The sequence below is a fragment of the Ambystoma mexicanum genome, chromosome 2p (assembly GCF_040938575.1).
Source record: "Ambystoma mexicanum isolate Mex_15411 chromosome 2p, UKY_AmexF1_1, whole genome shotgun sequence".
In the NCBI taxonomy this organism is placed as follows: Eukaryota; Metazoa; Chordata; class Amphibia; order Caudata; family Ambystomatidae; genus Ambystoma; species Ambystoma mexicanum.
In genome coordinates, this window is record NC_090923.1 from 290211471 (window position 1) to 290232835 (window position 21365).

General features: G+C 52.0%; 1 protein-coding gene and 1 pseudogene across 1 annotated transcript in view; one reads left to right on the forward strand and one right to left on the reverse strand.

The window, feature by feature from the left end:
* Positions 1-9986, reverse strand: part of LOC138566385 (syncytin-2-like) — a 162836-nt gene extending 152850 nt beyond the window's left edge. Inside the window, exon 1 of the mRNA XM_069643569.1 lies at positions 9927-9986. The gene's annotated coding sequence lies outside the window, so the exon portion shown is untranslated. The remainder of the gene's footprint in view (positions 1-9926) is intronic.
* On the forward strand, positions 3943-9535 carry LOC138565874 (small ribosomal subunit protein uS10-like; annotated as a pseudogene).
* Positions 9987-21365: the final 11379 nt, after the last annotated feature.

Here is a 21365-nt window from a genome sequence, read left to right on the forward strand (position 1 = left end):
AAGCCCGGTGATTATGATGGATTCTAGGCCGCTCCAGCCCCGCAACGGCTTTCCTCAACGTGTGTACAGGGATTGGGACTCTAGCGGACCGCCAACGAGCCCCGGATGTTTGTGCGGTTTGTATGTGCAGCCTATATTTCTGCATTTTCCGGCCTCCGGTGTGGGCTTATGAATTTAAAGTGGCGTCCGCAGTTAACAGACACATTTCCCATGTGTGGGGCTGGGCGCTGCGAAGAGCACAGCCGGTGAGGCAGTAGTCGGGACCGCGGAACGTGCCTGTGTCTTCAGCCACCCCCCCGATGGCAATGGTGCCTGATTTGCCCAAGTAACATACCTTTTCCCCGTAGGGGTAGTGTTAGGCCTCTCGAACGCCACAAGTTATTGAATATCCCCCGGTACTGTGCGGGGTATACTCACAGTGTTTGCTGTGCTGTCTTCCCATCCCTGGTGCGACGATGCATCTCCACTAATCAGCCATCCCCAGGCCAGCGGCTGCGCGGCGCTCCGTGTTACCCACGGCCTCCGCAGCCCCCTTTGCCGTGTTCGCTTCCTTCTCTGTTCGGGGCAGGATCTTCCATGAAGCGCCCGCCACCAGTGTTGAAAGTAGGCAGTGAGGGTCTGAGCTTGGGATCCGGCCTGTTTGATGACCCGTCCCGCGTGCTAGGGCCACGTTACATCAGCCTGCGGGTCAGATCCTCCACAGAGCTCTGTAACGGATGGCCCCGTTAGTACTTCCTCCACCGGCAGCACGGGACCTTACGTTCACCTATCTACGTGTGTCGTTGGGATCAGGAGCCTTTCACTCATTCTTGTTCGGATCTTGCCCGTGCATCGGCAAGCATTGCATTCCGAAACTCCTCCTCTCTGTGGTCCGCCTCTGCACAGCACCCAAGTCCCAGCTAGCGTACCTCTGGTTCTCGCTGGTGGCCCGCGGCTTCCCAAAGGCTCGTTGAACTTTCAGAACAGTGTTTCTCCAGCAATACACCATCTCCGCAGCTCAGGATTTGTACAGCATGTATCTGAGAGCTACCGATATACACTCAGCCAATTTGCCGCTCTGCGGGCGGCTCCGGTGCAGGATAGATTTAGCTCAGGGTTTCAGTCGGGTCGGAGCTCGTGAATCAGGCGGCCATTTCTGCAGTGCGCAACAGCGCCCCCCTGAAGAAGGCTCATTCTGACTGATAAATAAATGAATAATTGTTTATTCAAGAAACCTTGAGTGTGTTTATTTAAATACCCATGCACCGTCACTGTGAATCTCTGTGTAACTCCCCTACAGCTCACATTGACCCCTCTTGAGATAAGCATGGCTGCTCAACACGCTACCAAAACTGTGTAGTACAAGCTTATACCAAAGGTTGGGTTTCCTATACATGTAGTCAGAGTTGTTTGTAGTGTTCCCAGAGGGTACTGCATACAAACTTTGCCTAAGACCATCGGTTCAAGCGGATCTAGGATCACAGCATGTCATTGCCCCATAAGGTTGATCTGTCCAGGTGCTTTCTGGCCGCTGGCTCGCTGCTATCTGCAATGACCCACTGGCCCCTGGGTTCGTGGCACACAGTAGAGGATGTGGAGTTTGGCACCTGATGTGGGGGCTGTCCTGTTTTACATTTCTATCTCTTAATGGTCGGCGCCGCCTGATATGACCAGACACTCACCTAGCATTCCAAATTCCAGGATGTCAGCACCCAGTGAGGTGGAACAGCGGCAGCGCAGCCTGCCCTCCCCTGTGTAGTCCCAGATTTTTCTTGTTATTATTGCCTTGTTTGGCGATGCTCCCAAGGCAAGTGGGTCTGGTTCAGGTTTCGGGTCGCGATGGCGGGAGCAACTGCTGACACAGGAGTAGTCCCGCAATCAGGCGCCCCTCACACAGCATCTCTTCCATGTACATCCCTCTTCACATACTTCACCCTCAGGGCCCCCGAGTTTCTCGATGGGCTGCCCGGGTGTCTGTCCCTGGGTTGGTCGTTCCCACGGAAGCGACCGTACATCACCGGGGTCTGTTCGGCTTCCACCACAAGAAGGATCAGTACAAGGCAGGTTGCTGGCTTTCTCTGCCCCTCCCGCACCTGGGCCAACAGAGCCACGGTCTAGAGTGTCCTTACAACCAGCTCTCCTGGATGTCGTGGTCAGCTCAGACCAGGCAGCCGCATCTTCGGATCTGTAAAGACTCCATCCTCCACTTCCAGTTAACGGATCAGGGCCTTGGGCAGGGCATGCACCGGAGCTTCAGCTTCCTCTGCAGGCTTCTAGGCATTCGCAACTCTGATATTAGAAGGATATTGCGACATTCAGGATATTGCCGGGGCCAGAGCTCCTTCTCAGACCTCCAATACCTTGGCTGCTCAACAGCGCCCCTCTTTAAATCACTTCTATGGCATTGGTGCCCCCAAAGTACTGTAGGTAATGCCGTGATTTTTAGTACATTAATCGTATGACTTTTTGCAATTCCTACGACAAAAGGAAGTGCTATAAAATATTCAGGGCAGAGCTAGGGGTATTTCTGCCTCTGTAGTGAAAATCAAAAGTTGGCACCCATGAGCCCACAGTAAAATTTCCTAATAACTGTCAGCACAACGGAAGCATTTATTTGTGATTAAACTGTTTGACAAACATAATATCTTTATAAATATAACCTGTGCTAAAACACAAAGCAAGGGCCACACAAATTACAGAGTATCTGTGTGGTGTTCCGACAAAAACAAGATTAAAAAATAAACACATTTCAAGGAAAACTAGTGAAAACAGCAGCAGCATTTTTGAGTTTGGAAATTGCGTTTTTCCTATGAATGTGTAATATGCATATTTGGACAACAATAATGTTCCCCGCATGTAGAATGCCTGCTTTCAACAGTGATGCTGCCACTCCCGATCCTAGTGATGTTCATAGCCCATGATACCCGTGGTGTCCCTTTCAGGACAGAAGAAAATGGGATGAGCAAGCAGAGGCAGGAAATGCATGATGCTGGGGAAAGGGGCACAGCAAAGATTAGGTTACCAAATCCCCAGCTTTCCTTGATGAAGCTGGGGGCTTGGTAAAGCTTGGTCAGGGCTGAGGCAGGCCGGGTCCCGAGTTCCGGCCAGACATCTGATGCAGGCTCTCGGTCCTGGCAAGAGCCGGCCCATGCACCAGAGGGGTGACGAGGCTGAGGAGCAGCCAAAGCAGGGTCCACAAGAGGAGAGTGGAGCAGGGGTACCAGGAAAGGCCTGAAACGCTTGCTTCTCGGCACCCCATCCACCCGTGGTGTGAGGGGGTGAATTGAGAAGCAGCATCACTTACCGGGCCAGAAGAAGCTGGCGGCAGCAGCATGCAGCCTGAACATGCGATCCAAATGCAGGTAAGTGCATGTCCAGGCTGCATTTATTTCCTGTTTTATGGCCACACCCCCATCATGTCACACTGACTAAGCATGTGCATGCAGCGCCAGTGGCTCGCTATGCACATGCTCAGTTAAGTGCGGCAAACAGATTTTTTATTTTTCTCTTTTCTCGTCGTCCTGGATCGCGCGCCCCTCCAGACATGAGTGGGTGGGTGGGGGGAGGTAGGGATGCAGATACTACTTACCAGCCAAGAAGACACACAAAGACCTGCTGTTGCCAGCGCAGGAAATGGGCTGGAACAAGACGGAGCGGCGCTCCAGCAAATAATGTCTCACCGGAGCCCCGTCCTGCAGACCCAGGGGGTCCCAGACATGATGACGCTTGCAGATTCTATGCAGAGAGACTGCATTTAATGAGCATTCAGAACACGCAGTACTGTAGCCTAGTTCTCACTGTAACAAGCACCACAATGCCTTCAGGCTGTTGCGCGCTCTACAAATATGAATAAATAAAATAGCCTGCCTACAGAAACTGCCGAAGCCTCACGTACAGTTTTGCTGCTGTTCACATATATATGTCCTGCATTTCACAAACATCACTTTTCGATCCGCCCAGTGAGCGTTATAGTCTGATCCTGGCTCACCGCTGTTCGTGTCTTTGTAGGGACGAATAAGTCGGCCGGGAAACAAATCTAGCCATGGCATTTAAAGACGCCGGCAAAGCACCTGTCGAACAGGAAGTAGCAATCCACCGTATCAGAACCACACTGACCAGTCGCAGTTGTTGGCGGTCTCCGATGATCCGCCTCCGTGAGCCCCCCACCCCCGTGATAGTAAGACACGGAGACAGTGATGTTGTCGGTGTGGGCTCCCCGGTGATCTGCCGTCACCAGGAACCGCCCCGTTTATTTAACAGCGTGCACGTCACTCCGTCGCGTGCGTACCCTTAAAGGGGCAAACGCCACACACCTCCTTTTCCATAACAACAAATTGGAAACAGGAGTACCTAACTAGCACACATCTATCACACATATAACTCTGTAAGTTTCAACAAAACCCCCATTTATTGACAGCCACCCCGGATCCCCCGTGGGTACCTGTCCTGGCCTGACCATTAATCCCCGGTCAGCCTCCCCAGCTCAGTCCGTAACATAGTCATTGAGACGGGCAGGTTTCCCACGCCCTGATCTCAGGGGGTACCTCCTGCCACCGTCCCTGGCTGGTGTCCCTGGACCGGGTCCGCCTCGAGTCGGAGACTTCACTGCGGAATTTTCTCCCCCACCTTCATCCAGAGCGCCTTCACCTTCTCGGTTGTCCGGGCTGTCCACTCTGGGGTCGCCGATCTTCCTGAAGAATGACGCATTATTGGTTACCGATGAAGTTCCATCCAAGGCTGTCACCATCGACCCCTTGACGGCCACCACATCTAAGGGAGCGGGTTCATACGTGAGAGACAGTTTTCCATGGGGGTGACGATTTCTCACCAGCACCTCATCTCCCAGCGCGATGTGTGGGGGTCTGAGGCCCCTCCTGATGTTCTCCATCTGTGTCCTGATCTGTCTGTCCTCTTCCACCTGCTCATTGTCGATGACGGCAGGGTCTCTGTCCCCCACCTCCGGTATGACATCTCTCGGGCACCGCTGGAAGAGTGCTTCTGCCGGAGCCACCCCCTTTGACGAGTGAGGGGTGGTTCGGTAACCTCGCAGGAAGACGTACAAAGCCCTCTGTAAACACTCCCCTTTTCCATGGGCAATTCTGAACACCTTGTTGAGAGTGCGCATCATGCGCTCGGCCTCCCCGTTGGCGCGGGGCCACAGTGGGGTGACCCGCCGGTGTTGAATGCCATACTCCTTCATGAGCTCGGCAAAACTCTCACCCTGGAATGGGGCTCCGTTGTCAGAGCACAGCACAGAGGGGAGGCCATGAGTGGCAAAGATCTTCTCCAGCGCCACCACCACGTTCTCAAACGCCACTGAGTCTATGAACTCAACTTCCGGGTACCTCGACCACTCGTCGACCACCACCAGAAACTGCGTACCTCTGGACGTGGATCCAGAGTCAGCGTGCACCACTTCCCATGGTCGAGTCCCTCGGGGCATTGCTTCAATGGATGGTTCCTTCTGGGCCGGGGCCGCCGCCTGGCACCACACGCAAGAGGCCACAAACGCCTCCACCTTTCGCTCCAGCTCAGGGAACCACACCTTCTGACGGAGGCGAGCTTTGGTCTTGGGGGCCCCTTGATGACCCTGGTGCGCCAGTGCGATGACCTGTGCCACTTTGGTCTGGGGCACCACGATTCGTTCCCCTCTCAGCAGTAGCCCCGACCCCGAGAATGTTAGTTCCTCTCTCACTCTCCACAATTGCTCGAGGGCGATCCGGGCCTCACATGTCCTTCGTTCCACAGCCTCCAGCACTGTCTTCCAGGCTCCTTTCTGCATGGCCTCCTTCAGGATGGCGAAGCATTCGTCGCCTCTCGACGCAGCCTCGAGTTCCTCCACCTGCATGGAGTTGGGTGTCGCAGCCTCCACGACCAGGCAGACGTGCTCGTCGGCTTCCTCCGCCGATGCCGACTCCTGCGAGTCGTTTCTGGGGTGTCGAGATAGGTAGTCCGCCGCATTGTTGGCACCAGGACGATAGATCAACGACACTCCATACTCCAGCAGGGCGAGCATCCAGCGCTCAATTCTCACTGGCGGGTGAGATGACGAGCCCGCCATGATCGGCAACAGCGGCTTGTGGTCCGTGACCACGGTCACGGGACGCCCCAGAATATAGAGGCGGAAGTGCCGACAGCCCCACAGCACCTCCAGGGCTTCCCTCTCGATTTGGGAGTATCCTTGCTCAGTGTCGGAAAGGGCCTTACTGGCGTAGGCTATTGGTCGGACCTCCTGGTCTTTCCCTACTTGCGTAAGCACCGCCCCAAGCCCATATGGGCTGGCGTCCACCACGATTTCCGTCTGTAGGCTCGGGTCGAAAAACGCCATGGTGTCATGCGCCGCTAAAGCCCCTTGGATATCGTCAAATGCCGCCTGTTCCAGAGGGCCCCACTGCCAGGTGGTGTCCTTCTTGGTGAGCGACCTCAGTGGCTCAGAGCGGGATGCGAGATTCCTGATGAAACGGCCGCAGTACGTGACCATCCCCAAGAAGCTCCTCACCTCCGCAACATTCTCAGGCGGGCGCGCCTCCTTAATGTCCCTCACTTTGCGGGGATCCGGGGACACCCCATCCGCCTTAAATACGAACCCAAAGAATTCGATCGCCGTCTTCAGGAATTCGCACTTGTCCTTGTGCAGGGTGAGGCCCAGCAAGCGTAGCCGTTCAAAGGTCTTGGACAGGCGTGACAGATGCTCCGTCTCCGATTTGGCGTACACCAAGATGTCATCGCTAATATTAAGGACGCCATCAAGATCCGCCAGTGCAGCCCTTATGATGTTTTGAAAGACCTCCGCTGCGGAGGACACCCCAAAGCTCAGTCTCTTGTATCGATAGAGACCCCGATGTGTGGTAAAGGTAGTAATATAGCGGGATTCTGGGTGCAAGACCACCTGATGATAACCCGATCTCAGGTCGAGCTTGGAGAAGAACCTCGCACCTTGCAGTTCCGCAATAATGTCATTGATGGTGGGGGTGAGGTGTCGCTCCCTCTTTATGGCCTTATTGGGGAGCCGCATGTCCACACAGATTCTCACGGCATCTGGCTGCTTGGGTTTGCGTGCGATGACGATGGGGGACACCCAGGGGGTGGGGCCTTCAACCTTTTCAATTATGTCCAGCCCCACAAGGTTGTCAAGTTCGCGATCTACCAGATCCCTGAGATGGAAAGGAACCCGTCGTTGCTTCAGCGCCACTGGTTGTATAGATTCGTCGATACGGAGCCGGACCGGCTCACCCACCAGCTGTCCAATGCCCTCAAACAGGGATCCATGTTTGGCCAGGAGGACCTGGATGTCATCTAAGTACACTGAGTAGGCGAACGTGACGATACCCAGTGCCTCCGCCGCGGCACAGCAGAGCAGGGTGTTGTCACTCACCGGTGTGACATAGAACCTAGCCCGTATGTGTGAGTCACCATACTGCACATCAGCCACGAACACACCGTCTAGAGGCAAAGGCCGGTCCCCGCCGAAGGCGAATATGCGTGCCTTCGGCGCAGCCAGCGCGGGCGGGGCCTGCATGGTCTTATAATGCTGGCGGGCCATTACATTTACGGATGCGCCAGTGTCCACTAGCATCGGCACAGAGTCTCCATTAACCAGCACGTTGCACCTGGGCTGTCTTTTGGAGCGGGACTTGAGCACGCTCACACTGGACACGAAAAACACGTTCTCCTCGTCCTCTTCCTCCTCCACCTCATCCTGAGGGGCCCCTTCGTCACCCTGGGCAACGTTGGAGGTCCTCTGGGGCCGGAAGAAGCCGGCTCGAACTGGTCCCCTCGGCACAATCTTGGGGGTGGCAGACCTGCACATTCTGGCGAAATCGTCAGGGCCTCCGCATCTGCCACACTTGACTCCCGTTGCAGGGCATTCTGCGGGGTGCGGGAGATCGTACCCACACTTCGGGCACGAGGCATTCGACCCCTGCGCGCGCTGGCTCTGAGTGTTCATGGGGCGCCTTAACCCGCGGCCTCTTCCGACCGCGCAGACCTCTTCCATCTTGGCTGGGCGAGCACCCGCTTCCATCCTGGTTGCCCGCAGTTCCGAGACCTCGTGGCACCTACCCAGTTCTAGGATGCGAGGGAGGGTGATGCCCGGCTCTCGCAGTATCTGGCGTCTCAGTTTCCCAGAGCTGCACCCCTGAATGAGTTGGTTCCGAATCATAACCTCAGGGTCGTTCCAGGCACAAGGTGCTGCCAATCGCCGCAGCCGCCCAAAGAACACATCCAGAGTCTCATCATCTTTTTGTCGAGCCGTTCCCATAAGAAAACGTTCATAGTCCGCATTGGCCATCGGCAGAAAATGATTGTGGAGTGCCTCCTTCGCCGCCGCAAACGATCCGTCCACCGGCTGCAGGGACATAAATACCTCATGCACCGCAGGACCAGCAGAGTATAGGAGAGTGGCCAGCTTGCCGTCGTCCGTTGTCTCCATTGTGGCCCTGAAATACATCTCCAGCCTATCCATCCACATCTTCCACCTCTGTCCCAGGCCTGATGGAGCACCCGAGATATCAAACTCAGGCATTGGCTGTAGGGACCCCGGTGGTTTCGTAGTAGGAGCAGGCGGAGGTACAGGAGCCACAGCAGCAGCAGCAGCAGCAGCAGCAGCAGCAGCCTGATCCATGGTGGAAAGCGCACAGGCACCCCAAAGGATTGAGAAGAAAGGGGCCGCAACTCACCACCAGCCTTGATCTTCGTGGAGGTGTCACTCCAGCCGGCATGCAGACAATGAGGTGTCTAAAGGTTGAGTAGAGGAAGAGACCCCTAGTGCAACAGCAGGCTTTCCATGGAGTCTCCGTGCCTCTGCTCGGTAATATCAGTGAAAATGTCAAAATTTCCTTTTGGAACTGACATGTGCTGTATTCAGCGATCATCCGCCGCTGAAATTTCCAAAAATTGTGGCCGGATGGCTCACCGACGCTTCGTTATGAAGCCGTGAGTCTCCGAGGCCTATTGATCAAAATGGCCCCCGGCCGCGTGCGTCGCTTCCTTCTCTGCGGTCGGAGTTCGTCGGAGCGTTCACATGCGATCATCTGCGCTCCCGCCGAAACTCCCCGCCTGTCCCAGGAAGCGATCCGGGCCTCGTCGCCACTGTTGGCGGTCTCCGGTGATCCGCCTCCGTGAGCCCCCCACCCCCGTGATAGTAAGACACTGATGTTGTCGGTGTGGGCTCCCCGGTGATCTGCCGCCACCAGGAACCGCCCCGTTTATTTAACAGCGCACGCGACGGAGTGCACGTCACTCCGTTGCGTGCGTACCCTTAAAGGGGCAAACGCCACAGCAGTGTAAATTCACTCAAGAAAGCGTGTGCTGACCTGATAAGAGGGGCCAAGGAGAAGAACCGGAAGGTTAAGGGACCAGTTTGTAGGCCCACTAAGACTCTGCGAATCACAGAAAAACACCCTGTGGTGAAGGTTACAAGACATGGGATCATTTCCAGATGTGAATTCACAAGCACCTGATTGACCTTTATAGTCCTTATGAAATTGTGAAGCAGATCGCATCAAAGAGTATTGAGCCTGGTGTAGAAGTAGACGTTACAATTGCTGATGCATAAATGACATACTCAATTTCAATAAAATCTATTCGCTTAAAAAAAATCACTTTATTAACGTGAATACTGCAACTAATCAAAACAGAAGGGTCCATTATTTGTTTAAAATGTTTTCTCAACGTATCACTATAAGACATGGTTAACATTATGGACATTATGTTGTTCCCATAACGTTGTTTGCTTTTATGGAAATCGCCAGGATTGACCGCCCCCTCCGTCCCAAAGCCCCACCCCGCCAAGCAAGTGACAATTCCCCCAATAAATGTTTTCTATTTGCAGGACTGGCTGTCGCTGCAACCAAAATCAAAATAGGAAAAACAAACCCAACTGCAACTAAATAAACCTGCCACTTCGAAACACTGCTGAGATGCACGAGCGCCTTATAAATACCCACCCTTGCACTGCACATCATGGAATCATCCGTCCTCCATGATTCTCTCCCTAAGCACGTGACGTTGTACGTGAAAACATTTCTACGTCATGACGTCTTAAAGGCATTTCAGAAAGTATCGCACATTTTTAAACGAACACATAATGGTATCGGGTCTCAGAGGGACTTTAAATGTGTGTTTCACTTGATAATGAAAGCAACATAAGGCCTGCCTTTACCAAACGCTCGTTTTCAGTTTCCAGGCAGCATCTGGTGAGTGAGTGCATGCGAGCCCGCTCTTGTCATGAATGTTATATGCGTTTCTTTTAGAGTCCATTCCAGTTCATGCTCACCCCTTTGCTGTTATACTGGTAAGAGGATCACTTTTGCAACCTGTGGAAATGCACGGTGAAGTAAGAGACTGCAGCTGAAGCTGTAATTCTCTGTATTGTACTCATCACATGTTGAAATTAAACATTGTGACTTTATAAACTTCTGTTTTTGAAATTACTCGGGGCAGCCTGTTGTTGGTATTTTAGACACAGGAGCTGCTCCGAAGCTCATTTACGGTACAGTTCAGACTAGGTAATAACTGCTGTGCAGCTACTACACAGACCGTGGGCAGGTGTAAGGGGCTACATATATAATACCTGCGCAGGCTAATGCTCGCAGGCCCCGTAACTGCTGTGCAGCTACTACACAGACCGTGGGCTGGTGTAAGTGGCTACATATATAATGATACCTGCGCAGTAACTGCTGTGCAGCTACTACACAGACCGTGGTCTGGTGTAAGTGGCTACTGGCTATATATATAATGCCTGCGCCGGCTAATGACTGCAGACGTGTACTATCTGCAGTTCAAGTGCCTACTCTCAAAGTAATGATTCCCCAGGGCTATGGCTGCAGATCCGGTACTTTCGCTTTTTCTAATGACCCTTCTGTGGATAATAACTGCAGGCACCGTATCTTCTCTGGGTCTAATGGCTTTAGACACAAAACCACACCCTGATGAATAGCAGCAGACATGACCTTCTCTACCGCTAATGGCAAAGGCTTATCACACCCTCTGGCTGGAGCACTGCAAACACAGTACCTGCTCTGGAGCTAATGACTAATGATACGGTACGTACCTGTTCATCAGCTACTTCTGACAATACCTGGCCTGGGGCAAATTATTAGACCCAGTACCGGATCTGGGATACTGATTCCAGACACAGTACGTGCTAATCCGTTACATATGACCGAATACCTGCCATGGGGCTTATAGCTTCAGACACAATGCCTGCTCTGCGACAATAATGGCATGCACAGTACATACTCTGGGGTTAACGAGTCTGCTCTGAAGGTAATGGTATTTAGCACATTACCTGCTGATGAGCAAATCTGGGGTTCACGACGGCAGAACTAGTAAAAACCCCATCCGCCCTTTTCTTCCCCTGTGTCTTTTCCCATTCCTAATTCCCCTCTTGACCCCTCGACCACACTCTCTGAAATACATTCACCAGTAGGCATAAACCATCATGCCACTAAGTTGGGATGCTCATTCATTTTACTTGCTCCAAAAAAGGCGGTGAGCCTTGCACAAAGGAATTTCTAAATGTGTGCATAATAGTTGTGCACATTGAGGTGCTCTTTTCCCACCAAATGCTCAGCTGCGCAAGGCAGAGGGTAGAAAGGTGGTTCTGGGCATTTTCAAATAAATACCAATTTTCAAAAGAGATGCACTTTTCAAAGCACAGGGGAAAACAAACCTTATCCAGTGCCTACGTGGTACAGGTGCAGGGGGATATACAATGTATGGGAAGGTCACTTCTGACCCTCTCATGCAATGAGTGAATGCTGTGTGTGAATAAGCAAGTGAATGTTGAGTCAAAGAATGTGTGCGTTTATTTGTGCTGGGCCAGGGAGCTGATTTTGGCTGGCGATGACAGCACAGTAACAATGCACTTAAAAAAAAAAAAAAAAAAAAAAAAAAAAAATATATATTTTTTTTTTTTTTTTTTTTTTTTTTTTTTATTTTTTTTTTCCAACAGTAAGAACACATGTAACCCTCCTCGATCCAAACACATGTAACCAACAACCCACCCCCCTGAGTCCGTAAACTGTGTCCCAAGTTTTTGTGACTGGCCAGCTCTCTCGCCAGCTGGTGTACGGGCCCTTGCACCATTTGAGAACCCTCCCATAGTGCTCACCTCCCCTTGAAACGTCAGCCATATCTCTTCGCAGCTTCCTGTGAAGGCGTCCTCCCTAAGTGAAGTGAGTACTCGCCCAAGCAGTCTCATTTTCCATGGGCACCATGTGGCTCCTGAGTCCCGATGCTCCCAATCCGAGGGAAACCTTTTGGTGCTCCCTTTGAATCGAATAGGTCACGCACTCCAGTGTCACAAAGATCTAGATTTTACTAACCCATTCATGTTCAGTTGGGGGCAGCTTTTTGTTACCATTTGTGTGCCACAACAAGCGTTGCCGCCACTATCAGGATGACGTTTGTCTTTCTTTGAGCTTTCGAGGGTAGATTTTCCAGAACCCCCGTCCATTCGCAGGATGGCCATCCCTATCGTCTGACTCTCAAAAGTGCTAATTGCTGCACGGACCATGTCCCAATAAGGGTGTATGACTGGGCATTCCCACCAAATACGCTGCCACAATCCCAGTTCTCCTCCAGCAGAGCACTGACGCAGTTGGGTAGGTTTATATTGTTTTTCTGGGGTGAGATGCCATCGTACTATTGTCCAAACCCACATCTCCTGAATCTGGATGGCACGCATGAACTTGGGGGATATCTGCCCATAACTGAGCCCAAAGTTCCCCCTCCAGTGGCTGCTCCTCTGCAGTTTTCCTCTGCTCCATATAGTGCCATGCCTGGCTCCTTGCCCCTTCTGCTATAATCCAGGTGAAGGTGGGTAAAGTTCACCCTTGGCACCAGCTCATCCCATGAGTCCTCACCAGGGCCACTAACCTGCTAAGGTACGTGTTTGCAGACCTATCCTCCTTGGGTCGCCACAACACCTCATCTGGTGGCGAGCCCACTACCGCTTTGTCCATTTGACACCAAACCTTCACAGATTCACCCCAGTACCAATGCTGGATCACTCTGATTTGAGCTGCAAGGGGATGGAGGTAGAAGTTTGGCGTTACCAGCCCTCCCTTGCTTCTGGGAGACATTCGCTTCTGCATAGTTATCCTGGCGCTCTTGTGGTTCCAAATAAATTACCCCACATGTTTTTGATGGGTCCTGAAGAAACCTTGGGGAACCCCCACTGGCAGAGTTGTGAAATAGTACAGGTAGTTTGGCAAAATCGCCATTTAAAGGGCAGTTATCCTCCCCAGCCAGGATATTGATAAGGGCACCCATTCGTCAGCAGCCGGTGCAGCTTTTCTGCTGAAGGTGGGTAGTTAGCATGGTAGAGCCCACAGAGAACCAGTAATCTGGACCCCCAAATATCTAATGACGGTTTCTGCCCATCTATAGGGTACTATACAGTGCAATTACTGAACGTTTTCCAATGGGACGGTCAAGTTTAATAACTCTGACTTGTGGGCATTTATTTTTAACCCTGCCACTTCCCCAAAGAGAAGTTCCCGCGAGATCCCTGGGGAATTTAGTTTCTGATTCTGTGATCAAGAGGAGCATGTCATCAGCAAACACTGCTGCTCTATGCTCCTCACACCCAAATGGAACCCCCCCCCTTATATCCAGGGATGCCCTAATGTAGGCCAAGAGTGGCTCCAGGTGGATGGCGTATAAGGGCGGGCAACCCTTCTTAGTGCCTCGTGAGACCTTGATCCTCTGGGAAAGTTGCCTGTTGATTGCGAGGTGCAAGGTGGGATTTCGGTAGCTGGCTCTTACCATTGAAAGGCATTTAGAGCCGAATCCCAAAACCTCCATGGTATGTAAGAGGAATGGCGATTCGACCCAGTCCAATGCCTTCTCGGCATCCAACACTAGATATTAACTTTTTCAATCAGATGACAGACCCGCTGAATGTTATCCGAGGTCTGCCTATGCCTAATAAATCCCGACTGGTCGGGATCATCAGTTTGGGGTGGAACTTATCCGGGCGTGACACCAGAACCCTGGTGTAGTTCTTTGGGCCTGATTCACAGAAGCATTTTATAATGGTACAATCCCATAGCAAAACTCTCTATGAATCGGGCCCTTTGTGTGTAGATTAATAAGGGCAATGGGCCGGTATGAACCGCATAGTGACAGCCTTACTCGGCTTTGGGAGCATCAGACTTGGGTTCTTCCATTGTCAGGGTGATACACCGTGCCCTCCCAAAAGAGTTGAAGAGCTGGACTTTAAACACAGTATCCGTGTCTCTCTAAACTAAAGGTTTTGTAGAAAACCACTGGGAAGCCGTCTGGGCTCGGGGCCATTCCTGATGGCAAGGCAGCTATAGATGCCCTTCTTTGGGAGTAATGTCTCCCTTAAGTACTTCCTGTTCTTGAGGAGTAATCTTAGGGAGAGGGCACTGGGACAGTTATTCCTTTTGGGCCCCTTCGTCAGGGGAATCTGATGTGTACAGGGAGGAATACTATTCCGTGAACACTGATGTTGGGTAGAGCAGTGCTTTCTTGCCCCCTCCTGTCTTTTATTTTAAGAATTGTCCTCCATGCTTATTTGTTTCTAATCAACCTCGCTAACGGGCGATCTGCCTTATTGGTTTTGACATAATACCTCTGTTGGAGGTAGAGCAATGAACGCTCGCCATCTCTAGTCTATAAAACATCCAATTTCCCCCTAATCGGCCGATATTCCCTCGCAGCATACTCACCGTGTAAATTGCCATTTGAGCTATTATTTGTTTATCTTCCAATTCCTCCTGTAAGAGACCTAGTTGTTTGTCCCTCTGGCACTTCATCGCAATGAGCTCCCCCCTAAATGTAGCCTGAAATGCGTTCCACACCACCTGGTCGCATACACGCTCTGTTGCGTTAAGTTCGAAGGAATACACGATTTTATTCTTTGTCCTCACATAGGACTCCATCTTTAAGGATGTGGCTAGGGAGCTTCCACTGCCATAGTCCTGGTTCATTCTGCTCCATAACTGTTAGGGGTGCATGGTCTAACAGGGCGATCACTGATGGCTCTATACCAGCGACGCTACCCAATAGTGACCTCAAAATCCAGGTGTAATCTATCCTTGAGAAGGATCTATGAACGTGGGAATAAAATGCGTAGCAGCCCCCTCCCAGTTCCCTCCAGCCATCTACCAACCCCAATTGGGCCAGCTGTTCCTTCAAGCAGGCAGATGGCACCCCCTGGTTGTGGAACAACCTTGCGCTCCTTATCAGCCCTTTGGCAAAAGTCTCCAGTTTGGTCAGTGTTGTCTGCAAGAACCCATCTTGCCCTGTATTGGGGGTGTATATTGCTGCTACTTTATATCTCTTCCCCCCCCCCCCACCTCTCCCATTGGAAAGGGACCACCAGTTACCTGCCCATGTATCCCCCTCTGTAGCTATGACCTGGAAGCCTGGGATGTCCTGAATGGCGATTAACACCCCCTGTCTTCCCTGGGACGTTTCATTGGAACAGATGGAGGCTCCCCTTGGTTTTCAGCTTATGCCTGTCTTATGTCCGAAAGTGCGTCTCTTGGAGGGCTACAAATCCTGGTTTCCCCGCCCCAAGAATTGTTCCACCTTCCTTCTCTTAACTGGGAATTAAGCCCCCTCTCCCTTCACCCTCATGTCCTCTCTCCGCCCCCCCCCCCTATCTGGGCAGTCTCAACCGCCCTCTACCTCCCCCTGACCTTCCATCTCTGGAATGGAGCGTTTTAACAACCCAGAGTAAACCTGTGCGGGTCCCTGTAGATGAACCAAGACTTCCTGTACCACCCACCTCTCCCCCGGTACATTTTCCCTAACTACCTCCCCCAGGCAGGCTACAACATCCCTTCCTGTAACCTCCATTTTCCTTCAGCGCGGTGCTCCTGTGCCAATGGGTGTGTGGGCACCTTCCGCTCCTGCCCCCTCGTCAACGGGTTTAACCATGCCCCTATTTATTGAGCCCCTTGTCGCAATATTTCATCCGCTCCAACATTTTCCTCTTGAGTGGTTCTCTCGCCAGTCTTTGATATTGCCTTGGTGACCCTTCGTCCTTAATCTTCAGGACCCTTGTACCTTCCTCGCAGAGCGAGTGGTGACCTGATGCTGTTTCCCTTCCCATTCCAACAGTAGTCCAAAAGGAAAGGTCAATTTATAGCATACATTTGCCCACACTAGGGCACGCACCACAGGGCCCATCATCCTATGCTTCACCATGGTGGTCTGAGCTATGACCTGGAATAGCTGAAATTCCGACCCATTGTAGCTGATTGATCTGGCCCTCCTAGCAGCTGCCAGCACCTTCTTTCTGCCTGTACTTGTGCAAGGCCACCCCATACTTGTGTAAGGCCACCACTACATCGCTGGGTCTGACCCATGCCTCTCCCCACTTTGGCCCCACTCTGTGTGTGCGGTCCAGCTCTATCCCCGATCAGTCTTCCACCTACAGCAGGTTTGCGAACACTTGCTGCGCCATCGTGCGTAGATCCTTTTCTGCCATTCCTCAGTGAGGCCTTTTATCATGATGTTAGATCTTCTTGTGCGGTTTCCAAGATCTTCGATCTGGGTCTTGAGGTTCTGCGTGACCCTTGCTAATTGCTCTACCAGCTCGTCTATCTTCGTGTCCTCTGCAACCTCTTGTATGGCACTCTTCGCTGCATCAGTCAGCTGCTCTAGTTTTGTCATGTCCCCCTTAACTGCTTGCAACGATTGGGACAGTTCTGCTTGCATCGTGCTCAACTGCGATTGAATAGTGTTAGCCATCTTGTTCCCAAAATCCTGAAGGCATTGACAAAGTACCTCCTGTGTGACCACTTATCTTTTGCGGTGCTTCCAGCGCCCCCAAATCCTCTCATGCCCCGGGTCCCTGATCTCCCCCAGACGGTACCTCACTGTCTCTGCGCCAGAGTCTCTGCAGATTGCCCTCATGTGGTTTATTCACCGATTTGAGGTCAGCTTGCATGTCCTTCCCCATGTTATTGGACTTGATGCGTGGGCAGGTCTGATGGGGAGGAGCCCTGCCCCCTCCTCTTCTCCCTGATATTGTGTTGCACCCTTTGGACCTCTTCTGGACATTGTTTATATCTTTTTTTTGATAGGGCGTAGGAATCTCCTCCCTCTGCCGCTTTGCGGGTCTGCCTTTGACCGTGCGGGGGTTGGGACTCCCCTCTAACTGTGCTCAGGTGAACCACTTTTTGTCCTCCTTGGGTTTCAAAGGACCCTACTCCTGGCCCTGGTGCCAGGATCACTCTGCCCTGAACCTGTCCAAATGGCCTCTCCCTTATTCTTCCTTGCCCACCATGGATGTGCATCTGTTCGCCCTCCAATTCACTTGGGATTGGCCCGGAGAGGCCTGTGCCCCAACCGTCACTGTCTCCTATGCGTGGTGCGCCTCTTCCTCCTGCTTCTGGATGGGGGTGAGCTGGCTGAGGCACTATATACAGCTCCATACCCTAATCTAGCTCGGATGAGCCTCCAGCCACCATGGCTATAACGCTGCAGGGCCTACCCTGGTCTTTTCTGAAAGTTCTGGCTTCAAAGCTTGGGCAGGGGCCCTCCTGCTGCGCTCCTCACTATCACTCTGCTGATCACTGCCTGCACTGGCCAGCCTCTGCCTACTTGCACCCTTTACTTTGGCCAGGGTGGATGCTGACCTGTGATGGTTCTCCCCCAAGGGGGGATGGTGGTGTGAGTTGAGCCCAATGGGGTCACTGTATCCCTGCCTCTTGACGTTTGCTGAGCGGCCCCGCCCGGTCCTCTTTTCTGCTTGAGTGCACTTCTGCTCGGCGCAGCTCTCACCAGTGGGCTACAGGTATGGCCCCTCCGAATCCTCCTGATCTCTCGGTCAAGACGCTGCTTCTCCGGCATGGGGGTGGCTCAGTCCAGCCTTGATCTTGCCACTGGTGCTCACCAGCAGGGGAGCCACCGCTCCACGAATCCAGCCCTGGTGGGTCTCCAATCCAATATCGCAGGTCACTCCTTCCTGATGGGCACCTCTGCCGTCCAGTAGCAGAGTGGTTCTTCATGCTCATGGTCTGCAAGGGTGTCTCAGCTCGGTCTGCACCGGCCGCAGGCACAGTGCCTCTGCACCTTGCACACTGCAAAAACTAAGGCCACACAGCCGCATCTGCTGTAAATCCTCCAGTGATCCGGGCTGCTGCACTCCACCACCGTAGCCTACATCGATTAAATCCCCACCTGGAGAAGGCTCTTTAAAAAAAGTTACACAAATCATGCTGTGTGCAAATGCGTTACAACAAACTGGCGAAGATCTACAAGTTTGAAATTTTCACAGAACACGAGAAAGTAAAAAGTGGAGAAAAGGAAGAAACTGTGAGGAAAGAAACAGTAGTAGTAACCCGAAATTCCCCCCAACCCATGTCCATAATTCACAGGGTCGCTAATGTTCCAACCTATAGAACAAATTTATAGCATTAGAAACAGAACCTGCAGCGTGAGAAAGAGCGTGATATGAGAGCAGAAGAGATCAGGATATTGGTACGATTCCCTGTAGAATTCCAGAAAGTGGAGCCATTGGACGTCTGTGTGAGTGAGTTTCCATGAGTACCATTGTGAGGCTTTCCAGTCATAGATTTCTTTAGTTTTGCGCAGCCACTAATGGCAAATTTCTATGCATGTGCGGGATGACCTGGTATCGCTCACCTGTGTGTTCAACCCCGACTAGCACCAAGAGGGAAGTGAGTTCCCTATGTATGCCTTCAGTCTGATGGATCCACCCCAGGATTTCCTTCCAATATGTTTGCATGTAGGGGCAGCTCCACCACTGGTGCCAGTAGGTGCATACTTGCGGGCATCCCTCCAGCAGTGTGGGGAAGCAGCAGGGAACATCTTAGCTAGGCGTTGGGGGGGGGGGGGGGGGGGGGTGGGGTTAGGTGCCATTGTGAGTTTGCAATTGTGCATTTTATATTACATTGCAATGGAGGATTTCCACACAGCCCTGTATACAGCGTCACATCCCTCTTGGTGTCCACCCATCCCAACGCTTCAATCAATTTTGATTTGGTATGCGTTGGGGGCAGGTGGCCTTGGTCCAAGAGGGCTTTGTACATTTTTGAAACCAGGCCTTTAGTTCTGCTGTGGGTGTTCAAAATGGATTCAAACGCTGTAAGAGGGAGCTGCAGTTGGTCTCAAGACCCCGTTGAGCTATAGGTACGGGAGTGGTTTAATCGTCAACCCTTGTTGTACCTCTTCCAAGTCCATTTTCATTAAGAAGACTCCATCCTTCCACATTTGGCCTGCTCTCACTAAGCCTGGCTCGTATTGTGGCTGGAAGCGAATGGGGTCTGTGATGGCATCTTTGATTGGGGGTGGCGCCCAGATGAAGATGAGCGGCGAGGGCCAGGTGGTTGACGCCAACCATATCAGAGCTTTCTGCATTCCATATGGACAATAGAGCTTTGAGCACTGGGTGGTCTCGTGCTTTGCGCAGAATGGACTGTGGGCGGCGGCCCACAGCCACTCTCCTAGCTTAACAGGGGCGAAGAGGCAGTTCTCCAACTGTACGCATTGTTTGGATGGAGTTTCGTGGATATGATCCACTAGGACTCGCAACTGGGATGCTTTGTGGTATTCGGCGAGGTCTGGGTACGACAGGCCCCCTCGCTCCTTCGGGAGTATCAGCGTGCTATAAGCAATACGAGGCCTTTTCTTATCCCAAGAGGAAGGCCAAGAGTTTTTTTTTTTTTTTTTGGTTATAGTGAAAAACGAGTCAGGCAGTAGTATGGGGAGGGGTTGCGACACAAATGGGAATCGCGGTAGCACATTCATTTTTATGGTGGTAAGCCTTCCCGCCCAGGAGAATTTGTTTGCCCCAGCGTTCTACGTCCTGCTGTATGGCTGCCAAGAGCGGCTTGTAGTTGGTTGATAAAGGTCACTAAGTCGTTTCGTTGTTCCTAGGTAGCGTAGGCTCCCATGCTATTTTGAGGCTCCAGTTCCCAGGGTCTGCAGTTGGCTCAAGAGGCCCATCGTTAACGGGGAGGGTAACGGTCTTCTCGCAGTCAATTCAGAACCCTGATTGGACGCCATGTTCTTCTATTCGTTCCAAAAGTGCAGGAATAGACTGTTCAGGTTGCGTAACATAGAGAAGGACATTGTCTGCGAACAGCGCTAGCTTGTACTCTTTGCCACCTCTCATTAAGCCTACAATTCTGCTGTCGCTTCTGATGCTCTGGGCTAGGGGTTCCATAACTAAAATGAAAACCAGTGGCGACAGGGGGCAGCCCTGTCTTGTGCCTTTCGTTGGGGTGAATTGGGGTGATGTTACTCCATTGAATATGACTTTTGCGTGTGTGTTACTGTATAGGGCCTGTGCCCCCCACCCCCCGAAACCAAGCACGCCTTTTGGAATATCTGGGTCATATAGTGCCATTCGACTCGGTCTAATGCCTTTTCGGCATCGACCGATATCCGTGTGGGATTCATATCGTGCCTGTCTATGGAGGCAATTAATTCCAAGGTTTTGCTGACCTTATACACTCCTTGCCTTTCCCTGACCTGGTCTCCATGGATAAGATGGGGAAGGACCATGTTCAGTCTGCCTGCTAGGATGCTTGCGTGTATTTTCGCATCTACATTGAGCAGCGATATCGGAGCTACATTTTGATTTGTCCCTCCCCTCTTTCGGGATAACTACGATCCTCGCCTCTGTAAAGGAATAGGAGGCAGCCCCGGTGGTCATTATATTATTGTACAGGAGGGCTGGGAATGGGGCGAGTGCGCCTTTCATTCTTTGTAGTATCCTGGGGTGAACCCGTCTGCACCAGGCGCCTTCCCTGCCTTCAGGTGCGAGATGGCGTAGTCCACCACTTCAGGTGTTATAGGGGCGTTTCGTTTTTCCCGGTCAGAGGGTTGAATGTTCGGGAACGTCACACTGGGGTGAATTTCTGTGCCGCTAGCCAATTGGGGCGGATTCTGTGGAATATAGCTGTTGATAGTAGCCGTGATATCAGTTGGGTTCACTAGGGTTTGTCCCGGTAAGCTTAGGGACCGCTCTGTTTTCGAAGTCTGGCTGCTAGTAATGTGTGGGCTTTGTTTCCCTTCTCGAAGGACCTCTGTTTTACATCTCAAGTGGGTGAGTGCTTTTTCCTGCCAAATGGCTTTCAGTTCTTGTCTTAGGCACCTAATATCTGCTCTGTGTTCCGGGGAGTTGCTCCCTGTGTCCCTCCCGGCTGCCTCCTTGTCCCTTATTTCTTGTTTGATTTGGGTTTCTCTAAGCAGTTTGCTTGACCGATGCCCCCTGTGTGATGAGTAAGCCCTGTGGTGTTGCCTTAGCTGCCTCCCAGACTGTGTTTAAAGAGATGTCCCCTGTGTTTCTTTTGAAGAAGTCAGACTTCCTTGTCTAATGATTCTCTAAAGGCCTTGTCTTTGAGTAGTGTGTCATTGCACGTCCATCTTTT